The following is a 15,405-nucleotide window of genomic DNA, read 5'->3' as shown; positions in this document are numbered from 1 at the left end:
GTCACTCGGTATAATTTGTAAAAGCGACATATGGTGATACACCACTTCCTACTGCTTTACATTTATTTATAGCTTAATTATCTGTTGTTATTGTTAAAGGGGTTGTTTTGAGATTGAACAGTAACTGAGCTCAGCTGATGGCAAAAAATGTGTAAAAATGTGTTTAGCTTATTTTGTTATGTCTCTCTTTGCGAGGTAATGCCCAAATCCCTATGATTTGAATAAGTATTTTGTGTTTGGTTTATAGATTAGATACAGTATTTACTTTCAATTTCTATTTGCATATAAAAAAGTTTTTATATCTGGTGCCATTAGTAACATGATTGCATTGTTAGATCCAGTCAAGGAATAAATTAGGCTCATTTGAGAACATTTCTTGTCTGCTGATAAGATACTCTTTCTAAAATTATTATGGTGGGTAATGACCACAAAAGTGTTAATGCCCTCAGCAATGTACCTCACTTACTTCCTCAATGACTCGTTGGAAATGTAGGTAGTCATATTTTCAATTTTTCCCCTTGAATTCCCTTTGGCTTGAGCACTATCATGCATAGCAGTTTTCCTTTTGTCTTTTGAGTGTGCATGTGTATGTGTGTGATGCAATTAGGTTGCACACTTTTTAACAGCAGTTTAACAATAGTTACTTCGAGAGTTAAATAATTGATTGTGTTTCCCCTAATTTGCCTTTGTTTATAGTTATTTGATATCCTATCAAATTATTTGGTTTTAAAGCAAAATAATTAACAACACAGTGTTTAAATGATGTGGGAAGGCTCTAGATAAATAGTTCTTCGAAGAACATTTTGGCAGACTGAAATGATTAAAACTAATTATTGGTGTCCTACATTCATAGTGCTGCTAGAAAATTACTCTCCATAGTGAAATATCGTGCTATTTTGGCTTCCATACAAGTTGACTTCAGGGGACACAACCAAATTTATTATAAAAGGTCACATCATTGAAGATACCACTGTCTAAGCAGAAAACAAAAATGCCTTAGTGGGGCATTATGGTATTCACACTACTAGCTAGAGAATGACAAAGTTACCATTCTTTAAATTAGAATACATTTAACAATTTTGTGTTGTGGAACTGTTTAATATATTAAATGATCTGCAAGATCCTCAGTTTACGTAGCATCCCCCAAAACATAAGGTTGTTTAATAAGGGGCTATGACAGTGATCCCTGCCAATTATTAAAATGAATAAATAAGCACATTAGTTAAACTTTAAAAAGCATTAAAAGTGTTATTTATTTAAGCTATGTTATGTCAGAAGCAAATGAATGGTCATCATTGTTTTGTTTGTTCCTTTATTTATTTATTTATTTATTTATTTATTTATTTATTTATTTATTTATCTATTTATTTTTAATTTAAATTCTTTGTTTAAAGTATTACATGAGTCTCTGTTTTCCCCCATTGACCTCTCCCTGCCGCTCCCATCCCCCAGCACATGCCCTCACCCCCCTACTGTCTATGTCCATTGGTTATGCTCATATGCATGCATACAAGTCCTTTGGTTGATTTCTAAGCCCCCACTCCCCTGCCTTCCCTCATAGGTTGGACAGTCTGTTCAATGCTTCTATGTCTCTGGTTCTATTTTTGTTCATCAGTTTATGTTGTTCATTATATTCCACAAATGAGGCTTATATTACTTAACATAATGCTCTCTAGTTCCATCCATGCTGTTGCAAATGGTAAGAATTCCTTCTTTTTTACAGCAGTGTAGTGTTCCATTGTGTAGATGTACCACAGTTTTCAATTCCACTCATTTGCTGATGGGCACTTAGGCTGTTTCCAAATCTTAGCTTGGTAAATTGTGCTGCTATGAACATAGGGGTGCACATATCCTTTCTGATTGGTGTTTCTGGTTTCTTGGGATATGTTTCTAGAAGTGAAGTTACTGGGTCAAAACGGGAGTGCCATTTTTAATTTTTTGAGGAAACTCCATACTGTTCTCCACAGTGGCTGCACCAGTCTGCATTCCCACTAGCAGTTCAGGAGGGTTCCTTTTTCTCCGCATCCTCACCAGCACTTGTCGTTTGTTGATTTAATGATGATTCCATTCTGACAGGTGTGAGATGGTACCTCATTGTTGTTTTGATTTGCATCTCTCGGATGATTAGTGACTTTGAGCATGTTTTCATATGTCTCTGGGCCTTCTGTATGTCCTCTTTTGAAAAGTATATATTTAGGTCCTTTGCCCATTTTTTGATTGGATTGTTTATCTTCCTTTTGTTAAGTTGTATAAGTTCTCTGTAAATTTTGGAGATTAATCCCTTATTGGAGGTAACATTGGCAAATGTGTCCTTCCATGCAGTGGGCTTTCTTATTGTTTTGTTGATGGTATCATTTTCTGTGCAGAAGCTTGTGGTAAATGTTTCCCTCCATGTCCCGCATGGTTCAGGGTTCAGGATCTGGAAGAAGAGCCCCACACAAATGAAAGAGAAGAGACAAGAGATAATTTGCGAATATTGGGGGACCAGACGGGCAACTCCAACTCAAGGAGTAGGACTTCCACTTGTGCTCAGGCTGCGCCAACCTTTTATTGGTCTGGGATACACACATAGCCCTTAGGCAGGCAATTTCCAGTAACAGGCAGACTAGCCCATCAGCAAGGATTTACATAATAATAAATGGGGAAGTTGCTTCAGCTACCATTGTCTGGACTACCAATGGGTGCACAGCCCTGATCTTTTCAAGGGCTTCAAGGATCACCAGCCTTCTGGGTTCCTTGTCCACACCTCTCTGCTAGTGAAGACAATAGGTGGTCTCCCACAGAAGCTTTTTTTAAAAAAATATATTTAATTGATTTTTTACAGAAAGGAAGGGAGAGGGATAGAGTTAGAAACATCCATGAGAGAGAAACATTGATCAGCTGCCTTCTGCACACCCTCAACTGGGGATTTGCCTGCAACCAAGGTACATGCCCTTGACTGGAATTGAACCTGGGACCTTTCAGTCCGCAGGCCGATGTTGTATCCACTGAGCCAAACCAGTTAGGGTTGTGCAGAAGCTTTTTATTTTGATGTAGTCTCATTTGTTTATTTTCTTCTTAGTTTCCATTGACCTAGGAGCTGTATCATTAAAGATATTGCTATGACATATGTCTGATATTTTGCTGCCTATGGATTCTTCTAAGATTTTTATGCTTTCCCATCTTATGTTTAAGTCTTTTATCCATTTTGAGTTTATTTTTGGGTATGGTGTAAGTTGGTGGTCTAGTTTCATTTTTTTTTTTTTTGCATATATCTGTCCAATTTTCCCAGCACCATTTATTGAAGAGATTATCTTGAATCTACTGTATGCTCTTGCCTCCTTTGTTAAATATTAATTGAGCATAATGACTTGGGTCGATCTCTGGGTTCTCTGTTCTGTTCCATTGGTCTATATGTCTGTTCTTGTGCTAGTACCACGCAGTTTTGAGAACAGTGGTTTTCCACTATAGCTTGATATCTGGTATTGTGATCCTTCCAACTTTGTTCTTTTTTCTCAAGATTGCTGTGGCTACTCAAGATTTTTTTTGAATGGTTATCATTTGATACAAATAAAGGACATTTAAGGTCCCATACATTTTTCTGGTCTTTGTGCAGAGTAATAAAGATCCAAACCAGAACTATGGCCTGTAGTGCCTTGGTAGTAGTCCAGGTTCTCTTTAATCATCTTTTTAGCTGGTTGGGAGCTGATTCATATGGAGGTTATAGAATAGAGTATGTATAGTTACCTTCTCCCTGGAGAAAGGGCTTGGGCCTTATGTGGAAATGGAAGTAGGCAATGAACTTGGATCTCATGCTCCCTCCTGTGACTTCAAGAAAACATTTAGCATATTCACTTTCAACTGTGGGAGCTTGACCAAGTGAACTGAACCCTTCTCACCCTGGGTGCCAATGAACATTAAGTTAACCCAGCTATGGCTTAGACCAAACCAGAGCCTAGAAATCCAGGCCTGCTACTGCCACTTTTGACCTGGACAGCCACAGTGTCACTTAAGGCATTTTAAAGAAAACCTAATAAACTTTATCTCTTTAGAACAGTTGTAGGTTCAACAAAATTGAGCTGGAAGTAGAGTTTCTGTAAATCCCATTTCCCCCACCAACTCCCCGCAACCTGTCGCATTATGGATATCCTGCACCACATGAACTTACAGAGATACAGCAACCAATATCTATAGTTTGCATTAAGATGCTGTAAATTCTATGGACTTGGACAAATTATAACAACATGTATTCACCATTGTATTATCATATAAAATAGTTTCAATGACCTAAAAATCCTCCTCTCTCTGCTTATTCACTCCTCCCTCCTCCTAAGCCCAGACAACCACTGATCCTTTTACTGTCTCCATAGTTTTGCCTTTTTCAGAAAGTTATATTTTCCTTAAGATGATTGCAACCTCATTGAGATGATAATTTATCAATGGAACTTTGCAAATGCTAATGAGCTAACTGGACTATTTATGAATATGGCATGCATGAAAGGTACTATTAAATTTCTATAGGTTTGATTTCAAAAGCACTACACATGAAGAGTAAGTATGCAAGTTGTAACACTGTGTGTTTTTTTTATACCTCATAGCCTTATTATACCAACTTGCCATGGGGAAATCAAAGTATCATTACTTTATTAAGGTACCTAATGTAAACTGAAATTTAGTACAGGAATTAAAAAAAATATATCAGATAGCTTCTTAATTAGGCAACACATAATTATTAATTGTTCAGTCCTTTTACTTGAAGCAAAACAATAAAACTAACAATATGGACTTACTTTTCATTTGAGAAAAAGGTGCATGCTGGGTTAACAAAATGCAATTACATTTTATAGCTACAAAATTATTTCAACAGGACCATTAATTGCTCTCATGATATAACAGGTAAAATTTACTGCTAGCAGCAGCTTATTTTGTAATAATCACACGGGAGAATTTTTCCTAAACTTTAATTTCAATAGATATTGGTTTAATTTATCAGAATTTGCCATTATTGTGTTTTTAAGTAAGGCATTAAGTTATTACTCAAACACAATGGTGTCTGAGTTCTTATGTATTACAAACTGAGTGAGCAGACAGAAACAAAATTATATCTCATTCTAGTGAAAATGACAGAAACATTTTTTTCTCTAATAGCATCCTACAGGAGGCCCAAACTGATTTGCAGTCTGCTCTCTTTGTATAGTTAATTAATCTAAAAGCAACATTTATTAACTTGAGTTTTTAAAGTTTGCTTAACTATAATTTTTAAAGCCCCTCTTAAGTTCACACATTGTTTACCAGACAGAAGCAAGCAAAGTTGATGTAGTTCCCTAAGACCCTAAAATGTACTTGATAAGAACATGTATTCCCAGTTGTGAAAACCCATAGTTTCCACCCCCCTCCCTATTCTCTTTCTCTCCCTTTCTTTTTATAGATATACTAGAGGCCCGGTGCGTGGAATTCATGCTGTGCTGGTGGCAATTTTGAATTCTCATCCCTGATCTAACCTTCTTACAGTGCGAGCTCTGTGAAGGCAAGCATTAGTCTTGTTCATTCTTAGTTCACTCATGGACTTTACCTGTGTCTATGTATCTATGTTAGCACAGCATGGTGACTGGTCGTTTTGGTTGACATGGTCACTGCCTTTTTATATATATAGATAAGGGATAGGGGTGTCCCTCAGTCTGGCCTGTACCCTCTCCAATTTGGGACCCACAGGGATTGGGCCTAAATCAGCAGTCAGACATTTCTCTCGCAATCCAGGACCACTGGCTCCTAACCATTCACCTGCCTGACTGCCTAATGCCCCCAACTGCCCTCCCCTGCTGGCCTGGTTGCCCCCAATACCCCTCCTCTGCCGGCCTGGTCGCCCCCAACTGCCCTCCCCTGCAGGCCTGGTCAACCCCAACTGCCCTCCCCTGCCAGCCTGATTTTGCCCCTAACTGCTCTCCCCTGCCAGCCTGATTACCCCTAACTGCCTCTGCCTTGGCCCCCACCACCATGGCTTTGTCTGGAAGGAAGTTGGACGTCCAGAAGATGGCTGGTCAACTGGGTCTAATTAGTATATTACCCTTTTATTACTATAGATAGATTATATAGGATAGGATTGCTTAAATGGCAGGGGTGGGGGGGAGCCTTTTTCAGCAGGAGGAGATGCTCTTGGCAGACAAAAATACATAACCCCTATATCTGGACTGATAGCCAGCCATATGCACTATACTGTCAAACCAGTCATTAAAAAATTGAACCGCTTTCGTACACCTTACACAAAACAGCTGTTGCCCTTAAAATCCCTCCTCAGCCCCCACCTTAGGTTCTGACTTAGCAGTTCACCCAGATTATGTTCTGATTGGTTGATTCTATGCCAGTCAGCATCAAAAGCTCTGCCTCCTAGGCAGCCGTTGGCTCCTCTGGGAAATCCAGAAAGGCCCCACCATCACATCAGTGCCAGCCCTTCAGTCACGCCCCCAGTCCACTACCAGGTGTATCTCTGGTCTGTGCTGGTGGCAATTTTGAATTCTCATCCTCGACCTAACCTTCTTAGAGTGCAAGCTCTGTGAAGGCAAACATTTGTTTTGTTCATTCTTAGTTCACTCATGGACTTTACCTGTGTCTATGCATCTAGCACTGCATGGTGACCAGTTGAAGGTCGTTTCGGTTGCCACGGTCGCTGCCTTTTTATATATATAGCTAAGGGATAGGGCAGTATAAAGGGAATTAAATTGGATATTGTATTGGTTTCCTATTGTGGGTGCATTATAACAAATGTAATTACTTAAAACAACCCAAATTTATTTTCTTAGAGTCTGTAGTTCAAAAATCCAAAGTGGGACTAATTGGTCTAAACTCAAGGTGTTGGCAGGGCTGCCTTTTTTTGTTGGTTTGTTTTTTAATGGCTCTAGGTGAAAATCTGTTGTCTTGACTTTTTATTTATTTTTTTATTGATTTCAGAGAGGAAGTTGAGAAGAAAAGAGAGATAGAAACATCAACGATGAGAGAGAATCATTTATTGGCTGCTTCCTACAAACCCCACACAAGGGATCCAGCCAGCAACCGGGGTATGTACCCTGGTTAGGAATCAAACCTTGACCTCTTGGTTTATAGGTCGATGCTCAACCACTGAACCATGCCAGCCTGGCTTGACTTTTTAAATAGTATTAAAATGAGACTACAAAAAGGAATGAAGTATTTGAATGATATTTTAATACAATACTGTGCCTTAAAATTATACTTCCAAAGCTCGTAATTAGTTAAGAGTTAATGTGATTCAGAGGCTGGACATTTGTACTATGGTTTCAAATTTAGACTATTTTAAGATTTAATCCCTTAATAAATGTTAAAATACAAGTTCTTCTATCTCAGGTTATTAATGCTAGTCAGAAACTCAATTTCCCTACTGAACCATTTTTTTCCTGCAACCTGAAATCTGGTAAATGAAAGTTCCTTGTCGCTTGCATTCTCTGTAGATGTTGACCTGAAAAGTCACATATAATGAGAACATTGCTAAAGTAGTAACCATGTCATTTTTATAAAATTTCAGCCAATAGTTTCCTGATATCAGCAATAGTTTCAACAGATAGAAGAACAAGTGACTCTCTTGAAATCCTATGACCTCAATAGAATGTGAAAGTAATAAATGCATTCCTCAAGAGAGATGGTGTGGTTGAAGCAGCAGATGTTTACAATTTGTCTCTCAGCTCTCAATAATAAGAAATTACACAGATTCAATACCTAAATGAAATTAATCATTGTCTCTTTGTCCAATACAGTACATATAATGAGTTATGTATAAATGGCAATTCATACACAGATTTGACACAGATGGTTCATGTTCTGTTATATCTTAATTAATCATATCAATCACTCTAATGTACTAGAATTTTTAAGATTTTCAAACATGCCATTTTAAAAATAAAATGCATGAAAGTAGTATAGAGTGATGGTTAAGAGAACTGACCCTGGAATTAGATCATGCTAAAAAAAACAAATTTTACTCACAATTAAAGAAGTTCAAAAAATTAGATTTTATGTACTCGTTTTAAATGGACATCAATTTTAGACTTAAAGCTTGAAGAAAAAAGTCATAATTTTATTAATTGGAAATTTTATGTAAAAACTAGAGGCCTAGCGCACAAAATTCGTGCAAAGGGGAGGTCCCCTCAGCCCAGCCTGCACCCTGTCCAATCCAGGACCCCTTGGGGGATGTCCAACTGCCGGTTTAGGCCCAATGCTGGGGATCAGGGCCTAAACCGGCAGTTGGACATTCCTCTCACAATCCTGGACTGCTGGTTCCTAATCGTTCACCTGCCTGCCTGCCTGGTTGCCCCTAACTTCCCCCTCCCTGATGGCCTGATCACCCCTAACTGACCCCCTGCTGGCTTGGTCGCTCCTAACTAACTCCCCCCTGCTGGCCTGGTGGCCCCCTCTGCCAACCTGGTCACCCCTAACTGCCCTTCCTGCCAGCCTAGTCACCCCTTACTGCTCCTCCGCTAGCCTAATTGCCCCCAACTGCTCCCCATGCCAGCCTGGTTGCCCCCAATTGCCCCCCTGCCAACCTGGTCACCCCTCACTAACCCCCCTGATGGCCTGGTTGCCCCATACAGCCTGCTTGTTCAGTCGTTTGGTCATTCCTCACTAACCACCCTGCCGGTGTGGTCTTAGGCAGCCATCTTGTGAGGGTGCGAGGGTTAATTTGCATATTACCTCTTTATTATATAGGATACTCAAAGAAGTCAGTAAAGATACTAAAGGTATTTATAAATTTTACTAACTAAATATGTACATTACAGACTTTGAAAATTTCATTTTGTTAAACTTTTACTTTTATGTTGAATTTAAACTTTTAAAGAAATATTTGCCTATATAAATGGACTTCAAGTAGTGCCATGAGTATAAATATGTTTAACCTAACACTACATCCAAGTAGGAAATAAGATTCACTGAGACTAGCTTCTTGTGTGAAAACTTTTCCAAGTGTATGTGCTTTGCTAATTCATCACATCAGGAAGTCAGTGAAAAGAGTCATTTGTTAGTAGGGATTAGACACAAAAATCTGGGTACTTCATCTGAATGTAAGATTTGAAGTAGAGAAAATGGTCATTTTAGTGTGACTTTTCAGCTATAGAATGAGTTACCTAGATATTGTCTTTGTACCTACACATCCTTTCCATGTCTTTTTGATTAGGCTGTAAATCTCACTGTCTTATCTAGTACTAATATGGATTTTCTTTTATTGTTTTGTCAGTTTATGTTTTTATCCATTTTTTCTTCTTAATATTATAATTCTATAATTTCATTGCTATCAAATAATCATTTCCTTTAAACCTAGAGTAAATTTGGAGTCAGGAAAAGATAAAGTCATAGAACTAATAGAATGCAGTTTGTACAGGGAGCTCTGGTTTTTAGCTTTCTTGTTATAATAAGCCAGACATACAAGATTCTACTGACAAAATACAGTTGACCTTACAAACCTTCAAGGGAAATAAGAGGATCAAACAAAGCCAATGTATGGAAAAGACTGGTTTAGGATAAACCTAAGAATTACATCCAGCATGGGTATCTTTCTTTTACTTGTTAATCTTCACTGAGGATATTTTTTTCCATTGATTTTCAGAAAGAGTGGAGGGAAGAAGAGAGAGAGAAAGAAACATTGATGTGAGAGAGACACATTGTTTGGTTGCCTCCCGCACACGGCCTGACCAGGACTGGGGATTGAACCTGTAACCCAGTATGTGCCCTTGACCAGGAATCCAACCTGAGACCATTTGGTGCGCAGGGCCAATGCTCTAACCACTGAGAACACTGGCCAGGTAGCATTGGTATCTTTGACCCTCCCCAGCAGGTATCTGCCATAGTTCTCCCATCCCTTCTGAAGCTTCTGTTTTCCTTCTCTATTGAAGGTAAAAGCCAACCCAACAGTACCCTATTCCATGATGCAAAGCCAAGAGGAAAGTTTATAAATCTTATTCCAGGGTAGAAAGTATCAAACCACACAATCAAACCAGCACACATTATGTGGTGTCAATGCACATGGTAGCAACTTCAATCAAATCAGAGCCACTACCATGTGTAACCTGTTATGTGAGCCTGTAGCCAGGCCAGTGTTCCTAATTTACTATACTAAAATATCAACAAGGCAGAATGCATTTTTGAATCCTAGATTTTCTAAATACTTCTAAGGGGCTATTAAAGTGATGTAGAACAGAATTGTATTTCAGAAAAACAGGCACGAGAGCGGGATATTGATGGATGCTTTCTGGGACTTTTTCAGGGGCACAGTGAGGAGCAGAGGAAATGTTAGAACACCACACCATATATGGCAGGTGAGGGGAGGCAGCGGTGGAAAGAGGGCTGACATATTCATGTTCAAAGAAAAGTCTGGGAGAAGAAGAAAAGAAAAAGGAACAAAACAACAAAAGGTAACCAAACCCAAGTCGGAGTAAAAAAAGGTTTCAGACAATACAATATCAAAAAAGTAACAGGGGGATGGGGGGTAATGTGGAGATAAGGACACATATGTAATAACTTAATAAAAAAAAGTAACAGGAACACACTAAATGCACAAGCTGGTGGAAGGTAACATTGTGATAGGTCCTTCCAGCATCGGCCAGGTGGGTTTCTTCTGATCCGTTACCTCAAGGTTATTTACAGAGGCGATAACTTTAGCAAGAGTCTCTCACGGGAGGGCAGGCATGCTTCACTCGTCGGTTCGGGATCTGTCGGTACCTTGTAGGTACCCAGCTCAGCATCCAGGTGTCCTTTTTTTTTTTTTTTTTTTTTTTTTTGACATGTAGGCTTCCAACTGGCTGTCCAGCTGCTCCTTGATCAGTACAGGGCGAGCCAGCACACCTGTCCCTGGTTACCCTGTCCTCTGCCTCCAAAGTCCCCTCTTGCCGACCTATCATACCTCGACCTCCACCACTGATTCTGCCGCCTCTCCCGGACCTCCACGACCTAAAATACCACCTCTTCTTAAGCCCGTTTGGGGAGCTAAGGCTTGTCCACCTCGGAGCAGGTTTTGACCTGGGAGAGACACCTACGTAGGGTTCTTGTGGCACGTTCTCTCCCGCCCCCATAGTCCTCCTCTGGGCAAGCCTCTCTGAATTAAGGGCAGACCTCGTCCCCGATCGCTCACCTGGTCAGGCCCCCTGGGCCGGCTAACTGTGACTGGAGGTTCCTCTTACCCAGGCGCTGCTTTAAGCTCTTCTGCTTAAGTGTCCCTGCTGCCAGGACAGAGGGCCAGTCTTCTGATTCTGGCGCTGGCTCGCTGCTGCTGTTGCTGCATCGAAGCCCGAGTAATCAGGGGCACTGGCTGTTTGTTCTTCAGCTTATTAGAAAAGCGCTCATTGAGAGACACCTTGGTGGGGCGTTTCAGCACAACTTCCGGTGCAGCCATCTTCAAATTCTGAGAATGGGAGGAAAAGGACGCCCGTGTTCCTCCTAGGGCTGCCACCACTGTTGCGGAAGGCAGGCGGGGGCCGCGGAATCTGAGTTGATGGTGAGGAGGCTCTGGTTAAGTTGTTCGGGGTTGGGTAGGTGTGTGAGCGGTACACTGCCAGGTTAGTTCGTTGTTATTGGCTGTTTGTCTGGTCAGGGAGTCCACCTGCTTGCCCCGCCTGCCCTTTCCTGCCTCTTGTCTGTGCCACCACAACCCCAGCCAACTTCTTCTTGGTGTCCAAACAGAACGCACTGTTAGTTCTCTTGCTATGTGATGACCTTGACTTATGCTGGCTCCTCAGGTTCTGATCCCATTGATATGTAGCAATGGGGCCTCATCCTGTATAATAAAAGCCTATGTGGCCGTGTAAGGAGCAATCACCAGGAGGCTGCATGTGCAGAGGGTGCATGCGGGTGGGCGGAGGCTTGATGCCGCGAGTGCAGTGCGGAGGTGGGTCCCCCGGCTCCCCTCTACCTCTTTGGGGCAATCCATGAGGGACTCCCGCATGGGTGGGCAGGGCCTATCTCTTTGGGGCTATCAATTGGGGGCTCCCGCACTGTGAGAGGGCACAGGCTAGGCTGGGGGACCCCCCTCGCCCCCCAGTGCATGAATTTCATGCACAGGGCCTTTAGAGTTCAGCTAAAGAAAAAAAGAATAAAGAATGTGGGGGAGAAATGATGACAGAAATTCTTCTTCCTTATTATTAGTAAGCCCTTTACAGAGTTGTACCCATCTAAACACCAGTGAGAAAGGCGAAATTATGGAGTTATCATGATACCTCATGGGGCTGCCTGTGAGTTTTTACTATAGGTTGCAAAACCACATAGCATGCTTTCCCTAGAGCATGGCTATTATTTCTTGTCTTCATGGGGGAAAAATGTTGCTTTTATCTGCCATGGTACATCTTAGCCTTTGAGCTGGGAGAAGAAAATATGCTCTTTGAATTGTGCATCTTTCTGATGAAGCTGTGCCTGTAAACCTAAAGTTTATGTTGTCATTATTGGTCATTTTTTAGTGACAAATGAAACCTATCAAAGGAAAAACTCAATAGTGCATTGGGTCTAACCAGCGAATATGATTACAGAATACTGAGATTGGAAGAAATGTCTTGTACATTATGTTGATTACTGTGAATTCAGCGTTGGATTAATTATGCAGTTTGGGATGAAAATACACTTGATGTGTGAGAGTTCCATAAAGGCTTGCTTTCTGTCATTTACTTGTTATGTATGTGGTCCAATTTTTAACTCATGAAAAAAAAAATAGCCCAAATTTGTGATGTGATTAGCTTACCATGTCAGGTTTTACCATCTCAGTAGTGATGTTTTCAGATATTAATCAGTATTGCTTGACCTGTGTTAGAAGACAGCATTCACAAATAATATTCTATCAACATAAAAATAGAAGACTGGTTCAATTTATGTTTCATTTCCCCTTGTTCTTCTGAATACCTACTCAGCTCATCTCAGACAAACCTAATTATTATCTGCTGCCTGCACTTTTCTCTCTCTGTGGATTCTTTCTTCAGCTCCTGAATACTTTTCTTAATTTATCCAATTATGCCTTAAAATGTACACTATGTATGTCAGATACCATAGAGCACTTACATTCAATAATGTTAATTGACATTTAAAATTTTTTTCAATGGATTTCTGATGTAAAGTTGGATTTCTCACATACTTTGTTGGTTTTTTTCCAGTACATTTTTATCATAGCTAGGTGACCATATAATTTATTGAGCACAACAGAATACTTTGGATTGAAAGGGAGAACTATTAATAATTATGCCACGCCAATAGATACAATTGGACCTATCCTGGGAAAACTATGGAACATGGACTAAAGACAAGCCAACATCTGCTTTTGAAGAGTCCACAGACTAAGAACAACTTTTACATTTTTCAATGGAAAAATTTCAAGAGAAGAATAATATCTCATAATGTGAAAATTATATAAAATAATTTGTGTTCATAAATAAAATTTTATTGGAACATGGTCACATCAAATCACTATAAATGGTCAATGGATGTTTTCTTACTGCAGTGGCAGAGTTGAATAGCTGCAATTCACCAATTGCTTAGGATATTTACTGCTTGAATCTTTAGAGAAAAAGGATACTGCCCCCGAAGTAGAGTAATCCTAAACCTAGCCCAATTTAGATAATTCATTTCCATAGGGCAGGATCCTTTTTTATAATAGTGCCCATGAAAATGGCATATCTACAAATAATACTTGCATGTATTATTATCTATATATATAAAAGGCTATGTGACTGACCATCTGTCCATCTGACCATCCAGTACATATGAAGGGGAACTGGCAATTTAAAACTAAATGTTAACTCATACATGTGCGATACATATAAAGCTCTCACTGGCACCAATCGCATGCTTGTGTTTCTATCTGTTATCAATTGTGAATTTGGTGAATTTTGGATATACTCGATGGAGATTTTCACACCTATTTGAGTGATGATTCCATCGATTCAACAGATAATGCCGAAAAGGAAAATTTTCCCATTGGATTTTAAAATAGTATTACACCTTCAGGAATGCCGTGTCATAAATTAAAATTCAAAGTAGGTGCAATCATCATGCTACTGCCAAATCTTAACAGTAAATGGGGTCTTTGTAATGATACTAGATTTATTATCAAAAGATTGTGACCTAACATAATTGAAGCTGATGTATTAACAGGATCTGTGGAAGGAGAGGTTGTTCTGATTCCAAGAATTGATTTGTCCCCGTCTGACACTGGCCTCCCATTTAAATTAATTTGAAGACAGTTTCCCATGATGCCAGCATTTGTGATGACTATTAATAAATCACAAGGACAAACTCTAGATAGAGTCGGAATATTCCCATCTGAACCTGTTTTCAGACATGGTCGGTTATATGTTGCTTTCTCTTGAGTTTGAAGAGCATGTAACATTAAAGTTAAAGTTGTCAATACTTCATCACAAGGGAAATTAGTCAAGCACTCTGAAAGTGTTTTTACTCTTAATGTGATATACAGGGACATATTAGAATAAGTTTAATCAATTTATCAGTTATTGTTTTTATCAATGTTGTTTTTATATCATGTTTTTGTTGTTTTTATATCATGTTTTTGTTATTTTATATCATGTCTTTGTTGTTATATCATGTTGTTATTGTTTATTTATTAATCAATTTATATATTATTTTCATATATATTTTACTATTTTCTTTCATCTCTGACACTTTTATTATAGAAAAAGGGCAGATAGTGATATTAAAATATTTATTCTAATTAATTTTCTTTCAATGTGCACAAATCTGTGCACCGGCCCACTAGTATATTATAATGCTGATGTTGATGATATTTCTGGTGATATATTTACCCACTCTGTAGTTTCCTATTGACAAATCTCTTCCAGGTCACATTTTTGGCTCCATCATAAAGTCCGCTAGAAGATCTTTAGTTCTTCAACAATCTACTTTTATTTATCTTTTCAACAATATACGTTTGCATGCAATTATTCAAGTTAATTTTGATATGAGTTAAAAATAGATTTTTCTTCAAGAACCATACTGCTTCTATTTTCTCTAACTTTCTGAAAGCAGCTTTGGGTTTTTGTCTGAATGCTTTTAAAAGTGTGGGGTAGAGTAATATTTTAAAACAACCTCATGCTGTCTCTTTGATATTGAATCAAAAGAGCTACAGAAATTCAACCTCATTGTCCAGTAGGCCAGATACGTTTCTCTTTTAAAGCGAGTCATTTATTTATTGGTTAATTAACAAGGCAGGTGCTCTCATCAAAGCTGACACAATTGGCGTATGTGCATCACCATGTCTATGAAGCTTAGCTGAATGTGTGCTTATTGAGACTCTTTACTGCTTTTCAGATCACTTTGGCTCTGTCCTAGGCATATGTGGAATATTTTTGAGACCAACACGAAATACAAAAATTATGTAGATCTTGAAATTAAGTTAATTGGAAATTACATTATCAATAGAACAAGTTTATTGTCCTT

At 39.1% G+C, this 15,405-nt stretch overlaps 1 pseudogene; it reads right to left on the bottom strand.

Annotated features, from left to right (window-relative positions):
• Positions 1-10,617: 10,617 nt before the first annotated feature.
• LOC132229744 (chromatin target of PRMT1 protein-like) lies at positions 10,618-11,368 on the bottom strand (annotated as a pseudogene).
• Between the last annotated feature and the right edge of the window lie 4,037 nt (positions 11,369-15,405).

The sequence above is a fragment of the Myotis daubentonii genome, chromosome 3, assembly GCF_963259705.1.
Source record: "Myotis daubentonii chromosome 3, mMyoDau2.1, whole genome shotgun sequence".
Classification (NCBI taxonomy): domain Eukaryota; kingdom Metazoa; phylum Chordata; class Mammalia; order Chiroptera; family Vespertilionidae; genus Myotis; species Myotis daubentonii.
The sequence above is the reverse complement of the archived record's forward strand: the minus strand, read 5'-3'. Positions and strand labels throughout refer to the sequence as shown.